An 18950-nucleotide genomic window follows, 5' to 3' on the forward strand; every position below is an offset into this window, starting at 1 on the left:
ATAGGGTAGCTCTATTTTTAACTTTTTGAGGAACCTCCATACTGTTTTCCAGAGTGGCTGCACCAGCTTGCATTCCCACCAACAGTGTAAGAGGGTTCCCCTTTCTCTACATCCTTGCCAACATTTGTTGTTTCCTGCCTTGTTAATTTTTGCCATTCTAACTGGTGTAAGGTGGTATCTCAATGTGGTTTTGATTTGAATTTCCCTGATGGTTAATGATGTTGAACATTTTTCCATGTGTCTGTTAGCCATTTGTATGTCTTCTTTGGAGAAGTGTCTGTTCATGTCTTCTGCCAAATTTTTGACTCGATTATTTGTTTTTTGGGTGTTGAGTTTGAGAAGTTCTTTATAGATTTTGGATACCAGCCCTTTATCTGTAGTGTCATTTGCAAATATCTTCTCCCATTCCATGGGTTGCCTCTTAGTTTTGTTGACTGTTTCCTTTGCTGTGCAAATTCTAATCTCCTTAGAAATACCCTCACAGACATACCCAGACATAATATTTAACCAAATATCTGGGAACCTCATGTCAAGTTGATACATAAAATTAACCATTTTACTTATGATGATATACCATCAAAAAGGAGATTTAATTGACACCCACAGGGAATGATTTAACTTGGCTATATTAATCTATAACTTATCCACTTAAAAATTTTGGAAAGTAAAGTTTCACAAACTTAGCTCAAGAATTAATTGCACAGATTATTAACATTCTCTGTTTAGTATGGAAGCAGGATTATGCCCACTGTCAGAGAATTATGACTTCATCAAAGACTGAGAAGTTACAATACAGACTCAGCAGGAAAACACTACAGGAAAAAAGTTGAATTAGAAAGCTCTTTCAGATCTTGTGGTGCCTCCGGGTCACCAGGTTATCATTAGGAACATTAATTTTTTCTGAGCTTTAGTTAAGTGCTTTCTCAGAAATTTCTGGCTCAATGTAATTGTGGTTACTCTAGCTCATTTGATAGCATTTTACTCTGCAACTTTAATAAAACTGCTTTTTAGGAAAAAAAAGATGTATCAAATTTCTTTTATTTACAAAACACAATATATGTAGGCTTTATTCTTAAGCTTCCTACAGATAGAGTGACGGGATACACGATCCTTGCTGATTCAGGTCCCACTCTTTAAGCAAAGTTGTGAATGTGCTGCTATTTCTTTTCTCATTGATAGAATTTTACTTTCCAGCCAGGTTTATCTCACCTACCAGAAGGTCAGGGCATGGGGCAGTCCCAGCTGGGGAGGGACTGTTACCCCGTGAAATATCTCCTCGCTGGTTCACTGCACACCAGAGCTCCCATTCACAGCTATTGATTTTTTGCACAGTAAAATTCTGATGGCTTCCTCAAAAGGGTCAATTTTTTTCAGATTAACAGCTGCTCTGTTAATGTCAGGGGAGCCTGGTGGTTATTTATGGACATCAAAGAGCATGTCTCAAACAATAGGCCCCTCAAATTCAAAATAAAAGGAGTATAATAAATGGAAAATTATAGTTTATATGAACTACCCTCTTTCAATATAACACACTTTGGGTAATAATGTCAGGGGATATGAAGACAGGAGGCGTTCTCACTATTTATGTGGCATGTTGACTTCGTGCCATTTCTACATGGGCAGTAAAAATCCATGCTTAGTGTTCTTTTAAATTTTATTTAATTTTATAAATGAACCAAGCAATGACTTTGCTATGTTGTAGTAGGAACAAAGAGACAAGTAGGCACGGATCATCCTTTATATTTCATGAGATTATCTGTAGTCTAATGAGTCATGGTAACAGACGGAATCTGAATGGAGCCCAGATATCAGGGCTAGACACAGACTTTCTATTTATCAGACAACTATCTGCTTTTCCTGGAAGCAGACAGTGAAGGGGCTCTATGCCCTATAGGTTGATCAGGTTTAACACTTCTCAGTGAAGAGGACAGATCAAAACTGCCCCAAGCAAGAAGACAGGGAAACTGCCCTAATATGTAGAAAGGTAGACGTCGCTTGCCACTTCCCTGTGTTACGTGTGGTTCTGAATCAAGGAGCCTGTGTGTGATGTAGTGTGGTCCCCCATAAGCCTTCTCATTTTCAAGGTTCCCCAGGGAGTGCTTCAGCTCCCAGGTAGCTATCTGTCACCTCTCTCTCCAGCCTCCTCCCTATAGCCTAATACATTTCTGAAAATGAATTTTTATCAGAGTAATGCAAGCAACAGCATAAGAGTCAAATATTAAAGAGCCTATAATGGAAAACAGCTCCAGAGAGAAATGTTTCTTGAAAACATGGAGGGAATATGGAAGAAATACCTGTTCTCTCTCTCTCTCCTCTTGCCTTGTGATCTCATATCGGTGTCTACCATGGGCCAGTCCTTACCTAAGAACAGGAGCCTGGGTGATGCTTTCAATAGGGCAGAAGATGGGTACATGGAGAATGAATGAAGCTGGCAAACAAACAAACAAAAATAACCAGTTCAGGAATGAATACCTATGCAGAACAGCTATGGTGAGACCCAAATGAGTAAATATGAAAGGCACCAGGCAAGGAAACTGACAGATGGTGGGTCCTCAAGAATGTATTTTCCTCTCCCTTCTTTCCCTTTCTCATCGATCAGAATCTGCTCTTTAAAAATTGTGATTTGCTCATTGCATAAGCTGTAAATCTTGGTAAGCATTTTAACAAGGATGAGACTATTCCAAAGCATTTTGGATATTCTAGGGTTAGTAACTTGTGAGTGGTATTTTGGTGGGGTGGATGGGCAGGAGAGGGCTCATGTCTATTTCTTGTGTGGTAAGGTCCTGCCGGCATTGCTCAAGAACCCCCTCAGCTTTGCCTCTAGGACTCCGGGTGGCTATTCCCACAGAAATGTGCTGCGATCCGAAAATGCGGGTCATAAATCTCTCTGGAAGCTGGGAAGCCTGGTCACCTCACATCACTGTGCCACTGCCTGAGGACCGTCTTGCCGCAGTGCATACACCTTTGCATTCTCTGGTGTGTTTGTAATAACCACAGGCCATTTGGCTGGCACCAAAGAAATGACTTTTTTCCCTCTGACTCTTGTTTCTCACCAGTCCTGCCCCTGATGCTGTGGGTTCTGATGGGTTGCCAGTGCTCCCTATTCTTTAACTTCTCCCTGCCCCTTACTATTAACTCTTCAGTGGATCCAAGTGATTTCCTGGGTTATCCCTGGAGCAGTTGCCTGATCCAGGGAGTCCGGACATTTTTATGGTGGAGAGAGATGGTTTCCAATACTGCAATATCTGTGTCAGTCCCTGGAGGCTGATCATTGACCCCACTCAGGGTAACTTTCCTGGATTCTGGAATGGGCTGAGCAGCAGAGAGTACCCCTGGGAGCTGGGCTGGGCTTCCCGTTGGGATCTGGGACAGCCCCCAACCACATGAGCCCTGAGGAGTATAATTTTCTCTCAGGGCACCTATCCACTCTTCCATAATCCACTCCACTCAGGTTCCTCGTTAAAGTAAAAATCAGTGTTCTTTTAATGTGGCTTTTTGTGTTTCATTTCCTTTGTTGGTTAAAAAATGTTTCCAATGAAACATTTTATAAGATTTCTATACAGTGCATACATTTTGAACATTTTGTTCCTATTAACATAAAATATTATTCTCATTTCCTCTTGTTGGGAAGAAAGAGAAAAAAAGAATTATAAAAATTAAAAATAATTTCTTTGTTATTAAGGAGGTATGAATGATTTATGAGCACAATAAAGGCAAATCTCTTCGGTCAACATTATGAATTTGAAAATAAGACTTCTTTTCAGATTTTTGAAATGGCTTCGATGACAGTAGGCCCTAAAATAACAAAGGAGACCAGGTTACAATGGGAAATTCTTTCCCTCGACTTTTCCTTTCTGGGGGACGTGGTGTGCTCTCTACCCTTGGGAAGCAAAGTTGAGTCATCCCAGGGCAGAGTCAGGGAACTCGGTGTCAAATGGTTTGTTTCTAGATGTGTCTGTGGGTCATCTGCATCTGTACAGAGATGCATTTTCAAATTCCTTGTGTCATTTTGTTGTGCCCTTAAAGGTCATATCTAGTTGAGTCTTACCGGAGTCACCCATGTTGACTGACTTGCCCCGCCATGTTTCTCTCAGTGACATGGGAGCCCTTGGTTCCTCCCACATGCTGAAGGCTTGGTAGCTCTGTGATTCTGTTCTTCTGCTGTGTGTTCTCAGAGTAATTCCCCCGCACTTCTACCAGGTCCTGCCTGTTAAATCCCATGCTCTCTAGAGTGAGGGGCTCTGTAATTGGTTTTTGGTTCTGTGTCTCATGGTTCCCAGCCCGGGGGTCTAGTTCTCTAACATTAGGCTGTATATTAAGCTGGGGGTATCACTAGGGGAAGCTGACATGTTGCAAGGGGACCCTTACATGGCATTTCCTAGGTGAATTCACCCTGGTTTGAGGTCACGTAACTGGCAGTGCATGCTCAGAAACCAGATTCTCTTAGCATATTAGGAATGTGATGGGAAATGGCCTTATATCAACCAGCTTATGAGGCTGACGAAGAGTCTGGCACTCCAATTTCTTAGTTTACAAGAGAAATACCTCCTTCCAAACACTTGCATTGTCACTAGATCATTGCAGGGAGAAGGTACCTGCTTGGTGAGACCTAGAAAGACAGGTGTTGACATCACTAGGATGCTAACTGCTGGAGGTTCAAGTTTTCAACAACTTACTGAGCACCTAGTTCTGGGCAGGCTCTAGGCACTGGGGGTGCAGCAGGGAACAAAGCAGACAAGAATCCTTGCCCTCATGGAGCTTATGTTCTTGTGACTACTTGAGTCCAGGGGTCTGGGTATCTCAGACTCATGCACACAGACAATGTCTGGTTTTCCATTTTCTCTGCTCAAAGTTCCACAACCCCAGAAGTGAAAGCATACCAAGGCAGTCCTTTGGAGAAATCACATAAAAGAGAGGGTTAGATGGTGAGAAATTTTTCTCCACACCTTCAGTTTTCACCCAAGAAATTCTATGCATGGGAATAGGACAAGATTTAATACCTTTTATGGTTTTCTTTCTTCCTCAATTCTGCTAAATGCAGAAAAGGTCTTGCCAGCCTACTTAGCAAATTTAAAATGGAAAAAATACGTGAAGAGGGACAGGCCACAGACTGAGAGAAAGGAGAGAAGCCAAGTCAATCTTTAGGATCAAGGGTACGTGGTGCAGAGAGAGGGCTTGACTTGCCAGATCCAAAGCCATTAAGAAGAGCCAGAGATGTGAAGACAGGAGGAAGCATTTTCAAAATGGTTGTGGTGGATTATGAACTGAATTTCCTTTCATGCTTTTTTGAATGGAGTTACTTTTGATTACTAGTCTGCAAAAATTAAGCTGTACAGGACCCTAGCATTTATTAAAGTTCATGAATTCTGGGTTCAGGTTTAACCCGATTATTCTTATGTCCTTCAGTCGGCTGGCCTCATTTTTTCCCTTTCACATACAGTTAAAATAATATGATCCCCCTTTTCCACAGAGCTGCAGGAAGTCCACTAGCCACTCCAATATTTTTCAGGGTCCAAGGGTTCTTCAGTTCCCAGGTAGCTGCCTGTCACCTCCCACTCCAACTTTCTAGCCCAATTCTTTGTTTCTTAAATTCAGTTTTTAATAAAGTTATGCATGTACCAGTTTGAAACTCAAGTATTCAATGGCTTATAATGCAAAACAGAAGTCCCCAACTAATTGTTCTCTACTCCAACTCCTTGCAGGCAACCACCTTCAACTCTTCCAGATCTTGCTTTCTTATACTTACCTTCCTATTTCTAAATAAAACACTTGCTGTGTCATTTATTAGCTTATTCATTGTAGGCATTATGTATTTACATTCTGACGATAGACGAGGGTTTAACTCTCATTCTCCCACACCTCCCACCCCACCCACCTTCTCTTCCTACACTCTTGTTCGAATGATACAAACAAGTTTTGATCAAATCAGCTGTCAGGATTGACATTATTATGACCATGAAAAAAATGTTAATAACCAAGAACTGTGTCATAGATCTATCTTCTTACTTGTATACTGTTTTTTTCCTAGAATTAATATTTTCCTCATTTTTTCATTTGCTGCTGTTTTTGTGTGCTTCTATTTAATATTTTTCAAACTCCACCATATGTTCTTATATATCCATCAATATTATTTTCCAAATGGTCAAACAAATAAAATAATCTATCAACTAATTATTTTTCCCCTGGGTTCCTCTCTCCAAATGTGTCCTCTCTTGGGTTTCCGTGTGGACAGTTGCTTCCTAGGCATGCTGTGTGGCTCTCATCACAGATTTCCTTTTCTGTGTCCTTGTGTTGGATCGCCCATTTCCTAGGAAACTCATTCTGTACTCACTCCCTCACTTTGCTGGAGCACATGCTCCTGTACTCCTGGAAAGTTGTTCATCGTGATAATTGTATGTTTAAAGTCTTGCGTTTGTGTTTTTAATCTACCTTCCTACTTAGTTGATAATTTGGCTGGGTATATAATGCTAGGTTGCAAATCATTTTGCCTCACAATTTTGAAATTATATTTCCATTGCTTTTTAACCTCCATATTTGTTGTCAAGAAATCTGATATATTCCATTCCATACTCTTTGTTAGTGACCTTTCCTCCCACCCACAAAGAAATTTACAGGATTTTTTTTCTTTTACTCTCTGGTGCTTTGAAATTTCATTCACTGTGCTGGACAGTGGGATGTTCTTTCAGTCTGGAGGTTCTCATATCCTTCAGCTCTGGAAAATGTTCTCTGGTATGAATTTGAAAATAACTTTCTTTCCATTTTCCCCTCTGTTTTATTAATCTCTTGGATTTCCTGGGTTAGTACTCTGTTTCTTATCTTTTCTTTTCATAGTCCCACCTTTTGATTTTATTTGCTCTGTTTACCAAAATGTTTCTTAATTTTTATCTATCAAACTTGGTGTTACATTTTTTATGTTGACTAACAATTTTCCAGTTTTTTCCAGTTGTTGTTCCTTAACACATGCCTATGAGCATCCCATCTTCTTATATTTGCAGTATCTTTTCTTATCTCTCCAATTTTATTCCTTCTAGCTTATTCACTAAACTCATAGCTTTCCTTCCCTCCCTCCTTCTCTCCCTCCCTCCCTCTCTAAGAAGAGAAACTGGGACACAGGCAATTACAGAGGGAAAACTATGTGAAGATACAGGCAGAAGACAGCCATTTACAAGCTAAGGAAGGAGATCTCAGAAGAAATTGGCCCTGCCAACATCTTGATCTTGGACTTCTAAATCCAGAACTGTGAGAAAATAAATTTGTTTAAACCTCCTGTCTGTGGTACTTTGTTATGACAGCCTAAGCAAACTAATGTACCATGTTTTCAGCCTTGTTCTTCATCCCTAACTTTTATGATGCCTGCTGCCTCCATTATCTGTTCCTTTCAAGGTCCTGTGGGGTGAACTGGCTCACATCCCCTCTGCAGGCATCTTCAGCTATAGCTGCTACCACTCTATGTCCCTTAGCATCCTTCCCTCCACTTGCTTTGTATCTTCCTAAAATTTGTTGAATTATGAAAATTTCTTTAAGTGTGCCTCCTACTGTCTTTATTCATTAGAATTTTATACTAAAAAAGAAAAAAAAATGTTTACTGCCATTTTAGTGGGTTTCAGGAGAAGGAAGAGTTATACCTCCATTTTAACCTAAGCCACATTTCTAAAATTCTACTTTCAATATAGCAATAGCAATAATCAACAGAAATTATGAAAATTTTCTTTTAACATATTACATACGTACTGACACCCAATGTGTTGGTTCTCAGTTCCAAACTCATGCTTCTTTGCCCTGTTTCTTATATTGGAGCTGTATTCTGTAAATATTTCTGGTTTACCAGATGGCTTGATAGTCAGCTTCATCAATAGGGGACTTTGGGGGGACACTGTGGGGGGGGGGTAGGGATTCCTCTTCCTGGTTCTCCTGTACTTTTATCTCTGGCTCCTATGGTATGAGGCTGCCAAAGGCATGGGGGGCCGCCAGTGACACAAACACTTCCGTGAGTTTCACAGTTACCCATCTGTGAATTCCTAGTGAGTTCTAGGGCTCCCCCTAATGGGGGCTTCCTGGTGAGTCCCATTACAGTCCCGAGGGCAGTTTCCAACTTGCCAGCATGGGCTTACAGTACTTCAGTGAATTTCCCTGCCATCCAGAGGGTCCCAGTCACAACTCCTCAAGTGCTGTCTGAGTCTCAGCATGGTGTGATGGGGTGGTTTTTTCTCAGATTGTTCTATTTTTTGTGGGGGGGAGTGCTCTGTCTCAGCCTTAGAGGTAGTGGCTCTCTCTTTTTTCTGCTATTGTATTCTCTAGAGCAAGGGTTTGCAAACCTTTTCTGGGAAGGGCCAGAGAGTAAATACTTAAGGCTTCATGGGCCACAGGGTCTCTATTACTCGATGCAATGTTCTAATGAGAAAACAGCCACAGACAGCAAACAAATGAACAGGCGTGGCCAGTTGGGCCCACAGGCCCATTCCTGCTTTCATGTGCTCCTTATCCCATAGGTATCAATTCCCTGTTACTAGTGAACAGGTTTCTTTTTTTTTAAAATAGATTTATTTATTTATTTATTTACTTATTATTTATGAGAGAGCACAAGCAGGGGGGAGGCGCAGAGGGAGAGGGAGAAGCAGACTCCCTGCTGAGCACAGAGCCTGACACAGGATTCGATCCCAGGATCCTGGGATCATGACCTGAGCCTAAGGCAGACACTTAACCAACTGAGCCACCCAGGCGCCCTAGTTAACAGTTCTTTATATGAAATTCTCACTGTTCAAATTACCGGTATGGTTACTTCTCCTGACTGGATGTTGATTGATACACCACATTGAAATTTTAGGCAAGGACTTGGCTTTTGACTTGGGTCAGCTGATAGCGTTTGCTCTGGATCTTACAATTCTGGTCAGTGTTATGGCGGTGGTGGGGGGTGCAGAAAATGAGAGAAGGAGTGAATTTGTGGAAATCTTAAACAAAAAAAGTAACAAGCAGGTGGACATTTTAGGCAGGGCTTTCTTACCAGTGTACAGATGAGACTTGGGGAAAGCAGCAGAAAAATCTTTTCTTCTTGTCAGTTGTAAACTTCAGGTTCACAAAATGTTGCCTCCAGTTATCTACTCTATAAAACTTTCATGTTTGATATAATTTCCAAGATTTTGAGGTAAAAGTGATGCTCTAGGAAGATGCAGGATGTTTTTCTGGGGCTCACTCTCCCCTTGGCCCAGGATGGCAGTTCTTCTGGGGAGCACGTGTTAAATGCTCTTTGGAGTGGCAGTTTCACGCCCTCCCCAAGCTTTTCTTAGGCAACGTACATTGCAATTGATTAGTTTTCTGCTTTCTAAATTGCTGTCAAGTTCCAGACTCATCTCCCTGAGATTATTCCCATCATCTTTATTGGAGGTTTGGGTGTCTGCAAATTCTTCAGTGACACATTTACAGGCTATCTTTTGCTTTATGCTCACAGATGGCTAGTCACAATCATGCCGTGTATTTTACTAGTTTAATTCTCAGAGGGTAACCTCTTTTCCAAGATTTTGTTTCTCTATGTATTGCCACTACCAAAGAAATGTTCCCTCATCGCAGTGGGGCAGAGAGCACTTACCCCGAGGCTATCCCAAAGACATGGCTCTGGGACTTCCTGAAAATAGAACCTTGCCTGAGATGTTTCTGCCAGGTTCCCTATGGCTTTTAATTCATGTGATGGCTTAGGGAGAGAAGTGAAAGGAAAAAGCACGCTCACGGGCAATCCTGGTGCAAAAGCAATAGCAGTTGGCAAAACCTTTGTCCTAACTGCCTATCAATTTTTCTCTTTGTTACTGTACAAGCAGGGAAGGTTGTAAGATCAGCTGTTGTAAGTGATGAATTAAGACAGAATTACAAGCAGAGGATGCCTTATTGCTGGTGTCAGATTTAAACCTCTGAAGGGAAAAGGGGGAAGAGGGAAAGAAACATTTTTTCCCTCTTGCTCATTTAAGGCTTGGAATTGAGTATGAGAAGGCACCTCGATCATCAGCTGAGAACTTTCCACTTCCCCTCCCTCCCATTTTAGACCAACCAATACTCTTGTAGATAGAATACACAGTCCACAAAGTGCCTCGCAAGAATTTGAAATAGGTAAGATCAGCTGAGAACTTTCCACTTCCCCTCCCTCCCATTTTAGACCAACCAATACTCTTGTAGATAGAATACAGAGTCCACAAAGTGCCTCGCAAGAATTTGAAATAGGTAAGATTGTTCCCTGGGTTCAGCTATAAAACTGACTTAGATCAGTGTGAGAAAGTGCAAAGTGACCTTAGAAAGAAAATGTTTTCTACGCTAAGACATAGTGAGGAATGGACTGTAGGTGCTGGCACAGGCAAAGGAAGAAAATGCCTTTCAGAAAGAAGCTGAAGAGAGGCAGTGCCTGTCCAGGTCTGTTCTATAGGAGAGGCACTCCGCCTCCAACTCCCATCTCTGCACAATCAGGAGTGTCAGCCATTACCATCTTTACACTCATCACCTGCCTTATTTGATCTTTGCCTGGTCAACTGCTGCTGCTGATCTTGCTCCCTGGGTGGATTTGTCTACACAGAGAGAATGGCTTGAGCCCCAAACATTCCTATCATATCCACTTGACAGCCGTTTTCTCATGGGAGATGAACAAATTAGCAACATGGTGGTTGTGAAGTTGGTTGAGTGCTGTCTAAAACTTGGGGAGCTAACAGATCAGTTATCTGCCATGTTGGATAAGGGGCCCCAGTGTGGGACCAGCCAGACTCCTATGGCACTTGTAAATAGTCCTAAAATATTTCTGAATTTTTTTTTCAGATAATGACATTTTTATTACCTAGAAACTTAATTCTAAGAAGAAAAAGTTGATTAAATTATAACTACAAAGAAACCCAGAACACTGTAATGATTAAGAGCAGGGACTTGGGGTTCAGACAACATGGGCTCCAGGCCTGGTCCTCTTGCCTTTCTTCATGAAGTCCATAGGTACTTGATTGGTCTCTGGGGGTTCAAACTGTTTCATCTATAAAGTGAACACAGTAATACATAAGAAAGTGTTTATGTACCAGGCTTGTTGTGAGCTTTAAATGAGATTTGCCCATAAAATACTTACCACAATGCCTGATGCACGGTAAGGTATCAATAACTTATAGCTGTCATCATCATAATTATTATGATCAAGTATTTTTTCTCCTTTTTACGGATCAAAGGAATATGCTACTGCCAATCAGAGTTTAGATCAGCCAAGAGAATCAGTGCTACAAACCAAGTTGAAAGAACTTTTGACCAGCACTGTTCTAGTGTAAAATAAAAAATACATATTGATTTAACTAAAAATATTGAATTTAATTTCAGATAGTAATAAATGAAATGAAAGGGAGATGAAGGCTGTGGGAGGATGATGGTGGTAATGTCAGAGGAGCTCTACCAGTTTTAGATCCAAAGAGTGATCGATATGAGCTGGATGGGCTGAAGACCCTTTGAGCAAGTGGCATCAGAGCCCAGAGCCAAATGATGTGGTCAGCCCTTTAGGATCTGCAGGAAAGATTCAGGAAGGGGGTGAAGCTAATACAACCTGGAGGAGGGAAAGAGCTTGGCATTTTCTAGAAATAGAAGGAAGGCCAGTGAGGATGGAAAACAATGATGGGGGACTGGAAGGGGGTGGGGTCAGGAGGGAGGACTTGCGGGCCACTGCAGAGAGGATGGTTTCATACCCAAGGCAGAAGGAATCACTGTAGGGGTTTGAGGCAGTGCAGCCCCAGACTAGAGTATGGAGAATGGACTGTCATGGGGTAATGCATCGCCAAGGAGCAGGGAGAGTGTCTGGAGGTTAATAGGCTTAGGCTGGTGCAGAGACAGTGGGAATGGAGAGAAATGGTTGGATGTATTTTGGAAGTAAAGCTGACAGGACTTTCTGACAAATTGAATGTAGGGAGTAAGGGCCAGAGAGAAGTCAAAGATGATTGTTGGATTTTTGGTTCAAATAGTGATGTGAATGATCATTTCAGTGAGTGAGGGTGGATAGACTGGGACAAAGTAGATTTGGTGGGAAAAAATTAGATTTATTTGAAATAAGGTTAGACTATTAGATATCAGTTGGAAATGTTTTAGATATTTAGGTGGGCTTTGTAGGGAACGTTTGTGTTTTCTATAAAGTTTTAAAAATCAAAAAGCCTATTTTGAGGAGCTCCACCATCCTAGAGCCCTATGCTGGGAACTGTTCTTCTTGTTCAATCCTTTTGTTATACATGAAAAAGAAAACGTTATTTTGCAACGAGATTTCCACTGTGACTCAGTGGTGGAACTGGCCCTAGCACCTGAGCTTATTCACTGATCTATTTATTTCTGATGAGTTATTCTATTCTGAGCTTCACATCAGCCCCAAGATAGTCTCTATAATAAGAAGAGTCTCAGGATGCCCTAAGCTTAAGAATGCGTTTTGGATAAAACAAAGATCTTGTTTTCGTGCAAATGTGGCCTCATAAATGAAGACAGGTGGAAATGGATACAGAGCCAAGCTGGGGAAGTTAAATAGATTTTCAAAACATCAACAACTTCTTAAAGGATTGTTTGCCCATCTGGGTTTATTGGGACTGCCTGGAAAAACCAGGTCAAGTGATCATGTCCAAAGAGTAGGCCTTGTCAGATATGAAATAATTATTTAAATTTTATTATTGGGATCCTGTCTGACTTTCTGCCCCAGGGATTCGGGGTGGTCAGGGAAGCCATTAGTGATTGCTGAGAAACCAATACTACATATTCCAAACAAACCTGCACACAGTGTCCCATAAAAATCTCATTACTCACCCTGTTCTCTCTGAATCAACATTCTGGGCATTGTCAGAGATATCCTGTAAATTGCACATTTATGAATTACCCATTTATAACATCTGTCGGAAGGCAGCTACAGAAGCAGATGATTTTTTTTCCTCTAGCCTCAGTTCTGGAGCAGCTTGCTTTCAGGTTGTATTTTGATTTTTTCCAGCATCCCTGAAGACCTCAGACCTGTTGTTGACTGGCTTCAAAGTATCTGGGAGTGTTTCAATTAATCCGGAGTGCCTCTTTGACCCACTCATGGAGGAGGCTGGAAATCAGCCATGTGCCAGGAATTAGATCTTGAGAATGAAGAGGTGAAAGAGACAGTCCCTGTTAAAGACAGCCACAGAGAGCTCAGAAAATTAGTGAAGATAGCACAGCATGAAGAGAACTGCCATAGGGATTTGCATGGGGTATTGGTAAAAATGGAAGAAGCATCTCACTCCACTTGGGTAACATGCTTGGAGAAAAGAGGTGGGGAAATGCTTCAAAGTGACACCCGAGAACACTCACACACTACTGGGAGGAATGTAAAATGGTGTAGCCACTCTGGAAAACAGCCTGGCCATTCCTCCAAAGGTAAAACATCGAGTTATCATATGATCCAGCAATTCCACTCCTAGGTCTCTACCTGAGAGAAATGAAAACATAGGCTCTCAAAAAAAAAAAAAAAAAAGTTGCCCATGAATGTTCAGAACAGTATTATTCATAATAGCTGCAACATGAAAACAACCTAAGTGTCCCTCAAATGATGAATGGATAATTAAAACATGGCATCTATACACTGGAATATTATTTGACATTAAATAGAAAAGCACCAATGCATATTACAATGTGGCTGAAGCTTGAACAAATGATGCTGAGTGAAAGAAGTCAATCACAAAGGCTCAAATGTGTGATTTCCTTTTATGAAATATCTAGAATAGGAAAATCTATAAAATCTATAAAGACAGGGAGTGGATTCCTGCCAAAGGTGCTTTGGCATTGATTGCTGTGATGGACGTACGACTTTGTGAATATACTAAAAGCCCCTGAATTCTATACTCAAATGGGTGAATTGTATGGTATATGAAATCTCAATAAAGTTGTTCAAAAACACAGGGACACCTGAGGACCAGTGGGGGAGAAAGTTACTAGGGAGAGGACATTCTAGGGAGTGACAATAATGAGCAAGTCTACCCCTTAGCAACCCCTTTTGACTCTACTTCCAAAATGCATCCCCCATCCTTCTAATCCTCTCTATTTCTACCACCACCCTCCTCATCTGAGCCACTGGCATCTGCTATCTGGACCACTGAAGTAGTCTCCTAACCATTGCACTTTTGTTCCTGTGCTGGGGAGTTGAATGGCTTTCAGGGACTGAAAGTATGGGAAGATCATTTTTCAGAGGCCCTGCTGCTGGGTTCCAGGCTGCTCATGCCCCTTCCCCATCGCCTCTTTCCTGTTTCTTCTGATTGTCCAGCTCATTCCCAGTTGCATTGTCCTCCTCAGGGACACTCGATCACACCTGAGAGTGGTTTTTTTTTGTAGCTCCTGACACCTGCTGAGGTTACTTGTTCACATATGTCCTTTCTTGCTTACTCTTGGTCTCCTTCCTAGAATGCAAGCTCCACGCAAAAGGGACTTTGATTCACAGTGGTACATGCAGTGTCTAGTTCAGTCTCTTGTACACAGAAGCTTCTCGAACTCTTGGTTGGTGAGTGTATCAATGAGGAGGGGTGAGGGAGGGCCAGGCCTTGGGCACCGATCTTGCACAGTCCAAGCCTGGAATTCCACAGGGTGGATGTTGTTGGTGGAGGGAGGGGAATGAAGTTTCTGGGGAAGACAGGTCACAGGGAGCTTTGCTATCTCTCGCTGTGCCATCTTAGAGAAGACATTTCATCTCTCCAAACCTCCAGCTCTCCATTTTAAAATGGAATTTCTAAAACCCAACTTGTGAGGGTTAAATGTGCACACATCACATGAAAACCCTGTGGAAATTACGAAGTGACCTATTCATATATTTAACATTGAATATTATCATATGCCCACAGGGGTTCTGAAAATTCGGAGATTAAAAAAGATGTGTTCTCTCTCCTTGAGGAGCCCATGTCTGGCAAGGAAGACAGATCCACAAGAAGTTATAAAGTGGTGTCTTACATGATTATTGCCTTGAGACCTCCCAGTTGGAGTGCCTGACCTCCAGTTGTTCCTCTTGACCCGGTGCCAGTCTGCTTTGTGTCTTTATTAGTGCCAGGACCTCTTCAAGGACAGTGGTGGGCCTCCATGTCTTCCGCAGGGCCTGTGTGGTGTCCTCGGGGTCCAGATATTCAGGAGCACCCACCTCTTCCCTTGAATGCAGGGCTCAGCTTGTCTTCAAAACTGTGGGATCAAAAAAAAAAAAACCCACAAAATAAACTGTGGGATCAAAAAAAACAAAAACAAAAACAAAACCCGAACTGTGGGATCAAAAATCCCGGGTCTCCCAACCTTATACCCTGAGTCACAAAAATAAATTTCCTTTTATAACAGGAGGGTTCTTTATTCTCCTTAGGTCGTCTCTCCCAGATGCTTATTCAATCAGGGGCCATTTTGCGCTGCCTTGTAACCGCCTCATTTCTCCTCTTCCATCCTCTTCCCTTTGCTAAAATTTGTTCTGCCCCATCTTCATTTTTTTTTTTTTTTAAACAAGCCTCTGTGATTCTTCGTGACTGGGGACCCTGCTCCATACCCCTCTGGGTTCTCAGAGCCTAGCAGTGTCCATGGAAATGTTCTCTGTGCTCCCCAGAATCTTGTCCACACCCCATAATTATTTTGGGCACAGGACATGGCTGTGTGTGTTTCTCAGCTGCTTTTGACATGATTCAGAGAACTCCCTTGGGAGGACTTGGTCTCTGTCACCTCGTCACTGCGTGTGCCTGGCACAGAGTGGACAATGGTTTATGGGATGGAGGTGTCATGGGTCATAGTGACAATAATGTCTTCAAACCTATCCTCTTGTTCTTCCTTGGATCTAAGTAAAAAATGTCAAGAGAACAGCCTCTTTTCTGTCTCCCATAAGCCCACAGGGATGTCACGGCTGACTGAAGGGTGGGTAATGTGGAGGAGAAGCTGTGTTTTACTGTCATATCTCTAGTCTCAAGGCTTCTCAAGGGTTTCATTTCTGTCTCTTGACTGGGGGACTCGAGGGTCTGAGTGGGATGGATTATTTTCCCAGCTTCCGATTCACCTCAGGACTAGACCCTCAGCTGTGTCTGAGAAGAAGACGGTGCTGGTGGGGATAGAAGGAGAATGAGGGGTAGGTTTTGATTAGAAATAAATGGAGGAAAAAAAAAACCCAGGGAAAATCTTTCTTCAAAGATTTACAACATGTTTGCTCAATAAACCTTTATTTATTACCCAAAGTCTGATTTCTTTCAGAAGATTACCTTGGCATAGAGTCGTTAAGTAAAGGCGACTTAGCAAAATTGGAAAAATCTAGGCAGAGGGGAGTCTTAGAAAGTAGTTGTCCATCTGTGTGAACTTTTAGACAATTTTTTTTTTTTTTTTTTTTTTTGGTGGCGTTGGAGGGTGAGTGCTCTCAGCCTTCTCTGGCCCCTGCCTGTTCCAGGCATCACTTGGGAAATTCGTTGTACTTTTATATAATACTAACAGCTATCTTGTGGAGAGTCCTGCATCACCTGTATTATTTATAATCATCATCATAGCTAATATTTATTGAAGCTCTCCCCAGAGGTCAGATGCTGTCCTAAGGCACTTTATGTGTTTGATGGATTCCTCCAAAACACATGTGGTAAAAGACTTGCCACATATTTTCTCTGAATTAAGTCAACTCTAGTCCTGATGCTGCATTTTGAAATGTTGTGGAAAAGATCACGTTGAGGGTGATTGGAGGATCAGTCCCTTTCGAAGCCAGCAGGAATGCAATTGTGCTGTCCTGGGTTTGAGGCTGCTACTATAAAATCATCTTTTACCTAATTATGCCTGCTTCTGATCAGCCCTTCTTGGGGAAAAAAGTTTTCTCCTTGTAATTATACATCTGACTGCACATTTGTCAAATTGTTGATCAAGGGCTCTTTCTTCTTTTAATAAATGTGATGTATCCATTCCAAAGCTTTCCTTCTATAATTAATAACAATAAGATCTGGTTACCTGTGGAGAGTGGAGACATTGAAAAAGAACCAGAAGAAATACAAGATGGTATCAGCGGCCAACAACAGTGCTCTCAGCCTTCTCTGGCCCCTGCCCAGACTGCACCTGCTACCCAGAGACCTCACCTGCCTATGGGGCCCCTGGCTCCCTTCAGGGCTCCCCTTGGTGCTTTATTTGTAAAGGAGAAAAAGCTGGACTGCAGTAAGAAGATGTATCTCATTTAAGAGGAATAAAGATAAGATAAAATATTATACCTACAAAACAATAATACGAACAGTGTTATTTGTCCTGGACACTTACCCACTGAGGGCCTGTCTTGTCACTGGTCACAAATGCAAATACAGAGAATGCAGGGAGACCCACGACATCCTTTTGGTTAAATTCTCCTCCTTCATAAGGACTGTTTAGGACAGACTGAAATCCAAGTAAGAGGTGATTCTGGCTCAGACTGTTCCAGGCATCACTTGGGAAATTCGTTGTACTTTTATATAATACTAACAGCTATCTCGTGGAGAGTCCTGCATCACCTGTATTATTTATAATCATCATCATAGCTAATATTTATTGAAGCTCTCCCCAGAGGTCAGATGCTGTCCTAAGGCACTTTATGTGTTTGATGGATTCCTCCAAAACACATATGGTAAAAGACTTGCCACATATTTTCTCTGAATTAAGTCAACTCTAGTCCTGATGCTGCATTTTGAAATGTTGTGGAAAAGTAACTTGTTAGTCTCTTTCTCTTGGTTCTTACCAGGCCCTAGGGCTAAAGTACTGCAGGAAAAAGGGGCACTGAGTTCTCTGTGCATGAAATGGTGGGGGGGTCCTTGCCAAAGATCATCACTGCTTGGTCACTTGGAGGCCCTCAAATCTGGATAGCTCTATTGATGGGATCTAGATCTAGATCTATATACTATATAGATTTACATATATCCTATGTCACTGGAGAACCCTGACTAATACACTGCCCTTAGCGAGACCAGACCTGGAATAATAGTCTTATTTGGACATGTCTCCAGGGAAATGGGAAATTTGTTTTCTTTAGCTCTTAAATGAGAACAGTTATTGCCTTTTTCTAGAGAGAGCCTAGTCAAGAACCAAAACCTGTCTAACTCTTGGGGCAAGAACAGGAAATTGTTCTTTCAGTCCTTTTATTTCTTTTTATTTTTAAAAATATTTTGTTTATTTATTTGACAGAGAGAAAGAGAGAGGGGGAGAGAGAGAGAGCGAGCATGCACAAGCAGGGAGACCAGCAGGCAGAGGCAGAGGGAGAAGCAGACTCCCTGCTGAGCAGGAAGCCCAACGTGGGACTCGATCCCAGGACCCTGAGATCATGACCTGAGCCAAAGGCAGATGCTTAACTGACTGAGCCACCCAGGCACCCTCTTTCAGTCCTTTTAGAATAATCCATATGAGTAGAAAAAAAACACTGCTTGCTTGCTCAATGTTTATACTGCTGTCCACACAGTTTGTCTTTCATTCTTGCAATAACTCACTGCGGAAGGGATAAATAGCGTGATCATTTCCTCTTTCAGACAGAGACACTGAGGTCATGGAGAAGTCAGGGAACTTGCCCAAACCAGTCCAACAGGTTGTTCCTGGTAAGGTCAAGATTTACCCTTGACCAGGCTGACTCCAAACCCATCCTCTGGATATTGCTGTGTGTTAATCTCAGTTCGTGGAAGCGGGTTGCCTGTGAGCTTCTCAGGTGGTTCTGGGTGACATGCTGGCTTTGCCACTTCCAAACTGCATGATGTTGGATGTGTTGTGTGGCCTCAACCATCCCCTTCCCAGTGCCCGCTGCCCCCTTGGCCATACTAGCTTTCTTTTTTGCATCTTCTTTCTGCCTTCATCTGGGGTGCTTTGCCCTCTCTCTTCATTCTGCTTGAAAAGCCCTCGCCAGCACATTTTCATGACTGGTCCATCATTATTGAATGCTCTACCCCAATGTCCCTGCTTCTGCCCCAGAGCCCCTCCACCAAATCACCGTGTAACAAACCAACTACTATTTCCCTCCATAGCACTGATTTTGTGCT

This window comes from Leptonychotes weddellii, chromosome 9 (genome assembly GCF_054177405.1).
Source record: "Leptonychotes weddellii isolate Sample4059 chromosome 9, ASM5417740v2, whole genome shotgun sequence".
Taxonomy (NCBI): domain Eukaryota; kingdom Metazoa; phylum Chordata; class Mammalia; order Carnivora; family Phocidae; genus Leptonychotes; species Leptonychotes weddellii.